The sequence below is a fragment of the Numida meleagris genome, chromosome 6 (genome assembly GCF_002078875.1).
Source record: "Numida meleagris isolate 19003 breed g44 Domestic line chromosome 6, NumMel1.0, whole genome shotgun sequence".
In the NCBI taxonomy this organism is placed as follows: domain Eukaryota; kingdom Metazoa; phylum Chordata; class Aves; order Galliformes; family Numididae; genus Numida; species Numida meleagris.
In genome coordinates this window covers 60,415,591-60,421,161 of record NC_034414.1, presented here as the reverse complement: position 1 = coordinate 60,421,161, position 5,571 = coordinate 60,415,591, and the positions used below count along the sequence as shown (strand labels likewise).

Sequence of the window (5,571 nt, the reverse complement as noted above, 5' to 3'; positions counted from 1 at the left end):
GCTGAAGGGGTGAGTGGCCGCCTCTCGACACCAGGGCCTGGTCCTTCAGCTCAAGCTGTGCAATCCGAGCACAATGATGTTCATTTATTATTCCTGATGATAGGATGCATAATGCCACACCAAAGTGTCTTCAGCAGGCTGTAACAGAGAAAAGCAGATGGAAGCCAGAGATGTGCTAATTAAGCCCGATAATAGAAATGTTAATTAAAAAACCTTGAAGAGGGAAGGACATTTTGTAATCTCCTGGTGCTCTCAAGTGATGCAAAGATGTCCAGTTGGAAGAAGCAGTGTCCTGCTGGAGGCAGTCAGGCACGGATGGTGGGGATGGCCTTTGCACCAAGCCCCAGCCCCAAATCACAGAATTATGGTTGGATCAGAGAAGACCTTAAAGACCATAGTTCCAACCTCTGCCATGGGCTGGCTGCCCCCCAGCTCAGGGTGCCCAGGGCCCATCCATGGCCTTGGGCACCTGCAGGAATGGGGCACCCACAGCTCCGGGCAGTGCCAGGGCCCAACCACAGAGGGCTCAGGACCCACCTTGGGTCAGGGATGCTTGGGGAAAGGACAGCCACCTCCATGGCTCAGGATGGACACGGCATCAGCGTGCTGTTCTTGGCTGCACTGAATAATTCCTGTCACAAAGACAGCTTGGGTTTTGGTTCCCACTTCCAGGCAAAGTTTGAAAATAAAGTGAAGCCTGAATACATCAGCACTCGATTATTGTTTTACAAAGTAGGTGGAAATAGTAAAACAGCAGTTCTGAGCCTCTGCTGATTGCAGGGATCCGTCACCGAGGCAGATGGCCAAGCGGTGCTCAGGCTGCATGTTGGACAACACAACTGGGAGACGCACTGGTGCCAGGGTGATGCCAGCTTCATGAAAACCTAACCTAACCCTGACCTGACCCTAACCTGAACCTAACTCAATGCAACCTAACCTAGCCTAGCCTACCCTAACCCTAAACCAACCCTAATGTAGCCCTGACCTAACCTCACCTTGTCCCTAATCCTAACCCTCACCTGCCCTACCCCGAGCCCTATTCTACTCTAACTTAACCCTGACCTACCCTAACCCAACCCCAGTGCCTGCAGCAGGCTGGGGCTGTTGGGGGACTGGTCTGCACTCACCTAGAACACCAGCAGGTTCTTGTTCCCCCGCTATGCTCTTCCATGTGCAACATGGAGGCCACGTTCACATTGGCCTAAACTTGCTGAGTGCACAGCCACAGCCAGGCACTCCTGGGTGGCTTCAGGGCCAGGGGAGGCCAATGGCACCTGCAGGGCAGATTACCTGGCTCTGTGCATGGGAACGTGGCTATACCAGGCTTATTAGTGGAACTGGAGCGCAGCGCTGACTGAGAGGCACATCAATTAGCAGGGCCGAGAGACATTTCAAAGGCCCTCTGTAATTCATCTGTGAGCTGGATTAAGCCAGAGAGCAGGAATCAGCTGAGTCAGCACGCCACTTCATTATCTCAGTGTCTCTCCAGCATGAATATCGAAACCTTCCTGGGCTGCTTGAAAAGGAGCCCATCTGAAACACAGCCTAATGAAACCAAGCTGTCAACAGAAATGTACTTATCAGGAGAAGCCTTTGATTCTGTGAAAAGCTGCTGTGATAATTGCAGGTAATTAGAGCACAGAGTCTGGTCTGGGACAGAGCTCCTGCTTGTGCAGCTCAGCGGGAGGCATCTGGCTGCTGCACACAGCTCTGAGTGCTGTGCATTGCTCTGGGTGCTGCACATTGCTCTGGGTGCTACGCATTGCTCTGGGTGCTGCACACAGCTCTGAATGTTGTGCATTGCTCTGGGTGGTGCATACAGCTCTGGGTGCTGCATGTTGCTCTAGGTGCTGTGCATTGCTCCGGGTGCTGCATACAGCTCTGGGTGCTGAGGCTGCTCTGCACCTAGGTTGCTTTCTCCTGGGCTTTGCATCCATCTTCATTTTAATTTCCAGCAACGGACAAACACTACAGCTCCTGTAAAGATGTCTTGATACTTCATCACCTGCAGTGATTTCCGATTTCTAATCTCAGTTTCTCTGATTTCTTAGGATCACAGAATGGTTTGAGTGAGAAGGGTCTCTTAAAGACCATCTGGTCCCACTCCCCTCAGTGCACAGGGACACCCACAGCTCCATCAGTGCTCACAGCCCCATCCCCTGACATTGGCTGTCTGCAGGGATGGAGCACCCCCACCTCTCTGGGCAGCCTGAAAAGTGCCTCACTGCCCTTAGTGTAAAAAACTTCTTTATATACAGACTAAGTCTCCCCTCTTTTATTTCAAAAACAAAATCCAGAAGGTATCATGCCTGTGCTTGTGATGCTTTCATTAAGACAACAGATGCACTTACCTGTAGCTCCATGAGTGGGAAACATGAGCTCCAGGAGAGACCCCAGGGATGAGATTTGGTAGATGGAGGAAATCTGGGCTGATCAGGAGCAAGCTCCTGATGCCAATGGTTTGCTCCAGGACCTGCAATCCAAAGCATCCCTGCAAGCATCGATCCTGCTGCTGGCATCCACATCACCATGGCAACCAGCCAGTCTCAAATTAGCTAACGGCAGAGATAAGCGGGAGAATACTTAGGAAATTCTTATCAAGTGTTACTCCTATTCCAGTTTGCTTCCTTCACACCGTACAAACCTCTCCCTGCTTGTGGTGAAGTCACAAGTGAGCACATCACAGTGTTTGCTTTGTGGTTCAGCCAACTTCCCCGTAACAAACCTGGATGAATTATAAAAAATGCAAAGTGCTTACAGGCACAAAAGAATTGAAGTTCTATTTAGGTCGTTATAAAAAATCTCTATTAATCCACCTTGAGAAGAGCGCATATTAAAATGGAAATATCTCTCCCTTAACCACCCATATCTCCTCACTAAGCAGGCTGCTTTCCATGCCGTGCAATAGCAGAAGTGTCATAAGTTGTTTAAAACGTTTCTCATTGCTCTCTACATGTTCTGCAGCTCCCAGAGAAGCAGGTTTCAGTGTGCACTGTGCCACGCAGCGCAGCTTCAGCTGTGCAGGGAGGCGGTGGCTGGCACTCTGCTCTTGGTCCATAATGAGCACTTTCTACTTATTATCCATCCTCTATTTGCTGGTGTCCCAATTAGTTTGATCCATACTCTGCTGAAGCAACCGTGAACCAGTGGTTTTCTGCGCTTTGGAAAAGTTTGTGGGAAGTGACAGTGCAGTGCAACAGAGCACAGCGCAGCGCAGCTGGTGCTTGCAGCCAGGTGGATGCTTGCCTTGCAGTGCCCCTCTTCTAAATCCACAAACGCACAAAAGCACAAGGTATTTGAAGACAGAAGAAATTAAATATCTGCGAAAATTTCTCTAGTATTGAAAAGAGTCGTGAGCTGATGCTCTGAATCCACTCCTGTGGAAGGAGGACGAGGCTTTTCTTAAGCTCTCATACTGCACAGTATGGCATTTTGTGTAAAGAAGCAACATCAGAAGAGAAGGAGCACACAAACATCAAGCACAGCAAGAAAAGCAGCCATGGGATGTTAACAGGGCTTTGCTCAGTGCCTGCTGCCTCGCTGCCTGCCCCAAGCAGTGACATGGGGACGCTCCAGGGTTCTGCTGCTGTGGCATCATCCAGAGCGTATCCATGCAGTGGGATCAGAACAGCTCAGCTCCGAGCCTGGGGCTGGGCTGTACTCCAGCTGTGCTCTACAGATATGCTCTGCAGCTGTACTCCACAGCTGTGCTCTGCAGCTGTGCTCGGCAGCTGTGCTCCAGCTGTGCTCAGCAGCTGTGCCTGCCGCCGGCACCTGGCAGGCCACAGAGAAACTTGGGACACAAAGCTAACAGCATGGGTACAGCAAGCAGCTGACAAGTGACATGTGCCTTCGCAGCCTGGCCTGGTCCCTGCATGCAGCATGGGAAATGCACTGTATGTGATACTCGCCCTCTGCAGAATGGCTGCAGGTCCAGAATATTAAATCCAGGGGAGAAAAAGCACTGCCAAGGCGGCCTGTGCTGCCACAGAGGAATAGAACACAAGGTTTTAAGCCTGAAAGAGTCTTTTCCTCCCTCCTTTTTGAGTTACAGGGAGCCTTTCTATCTCTGTGATGCACAGACCGCAAACAGGAGGCACCCTGGGGGGGTTACACAGCCCCCAAACAACACAGCAGCCGAGATGACGCTGGATGGCTTTGAGCACAGTTCTTAGAAGTTTCAGAGGGGGGAATGAGGAGCAGTTTTCTTTCTGTCGATTTCTTTTCACTTCATCCAGATCCAGAGTCCCCTCCAGCCCTGCAGCCCTTGCACCGGGGAGAAGCAGGGGCAGCTGCGTGCCGGGCTGAGCCGGGGGGGCAGGGGAACGGCATTAATTGCTCTCTTTCGTTTCTCTTTGTAGTCCATTGATCCTGAAAACTAAGATGACTGCTGGCGTATTGCGGCTTGCACAGCCCGGGCTGTTGTAAAGGAAATTACCTCCTTGATCTGCGACACGTGAGCCCGAGCAGATGAAAGGAGCCGGCGAGCAACGGGTCAGCAAAGCCAACCCCGCGCCGTTCATGGGCTGCTGAAGCACTTTAAAACTCGGCTCTGACGTAGAAGGAGATCCTTATTTAATTTCTGCAGCTGGCTGCAGCGGATCTTCGTTCCCTGCCCCTAAGCTGGAGCGCAAGCGGCACGGCAGCGCTGCGGGCAGGAGGGCAGCGTGCGGCCATGGGGCTCCTCCTGCCCGGGGGAAGGGGGGGGGAACCTCAGGGAGGGGCTCCTGGGTTCTGTCCTTACTGCACCGCTTTCTTTGCTTCATAGGAAGGAACGCAGTGCCGATCGGCTAGAAGAAAAATAGCGAGCTGGAGAAGCGTGCGTCATCTGCCCATCACATCTCTTTAGAACTCGTTCTTTTCTCATTCGCAGCAAATAACCTGCGAAATGATAGAAAAATAAAACCCCATCACGGTAAAAACGGCTTTTGAGAGGGCAGGCAGAGACAACTTCAGAGCAAGAAAAACAGAATACCGGGAAATAACCCGATATTCGGGACATCAGCCCATCCTCATCGGCTTGCCAATGGAAAACCTTGATTTAGTGTTCCTTGCAGAAGCGCCATGGTTCTGTTATTGAAATTCTCCAGCAAATAAAGTTGTACACACTGAGAAAGCAGCAGCTTCTTCTGAAATATTTGCTCCGGGATTTAATCTGAAAGTTGAATAAATTATGACATTTATTATCAGGTCGTTGAGTGACAAGTTTAAACCGCAGTCAAATATTCGGGCGTTTTTAATATGCCACTTTCGCTGTGTACACATAGCAAAGTGTATTTATTAATCAAAGAATAAAGTTCACCTGTGTGAAAGTAAGCCCAGGAAGAAAGAGCGCTGAGGATATTTTAAGCTACTTTTGAAAATAATTGCTTGCTAAAATAACATCTCAGCGAATTTTTGCTTTCGAGCATATGGGGTAATTCTGATTTATGATATTTCTGTAGAACCCCATGATCCTGGATCATAGAATCACAGTGCCAGTGCCTGACTGCTCTTTTGGAGAAGGAATGTTTCCTGTTATCCAGCCTGACCCTCCCCTGGCACTACTTGAGGCCACCACCTCTCGCCCTA

General features: G+C 50.4%; 1 long non-coding RNA gene across 1 annotated transcript; it reads left to right on the top strand.

Moving 5' to 3' along the window:
• Positions 1,254–5,308, top strand: LOC110401527. Its single transcript, XR_002440408.1, has 2 exons — positions 1,254–1,627; positions 4,362–5,308. It is a non-coding gene; the product is annotated as an uncharacterized LOC110401527 (long non-coding RNA).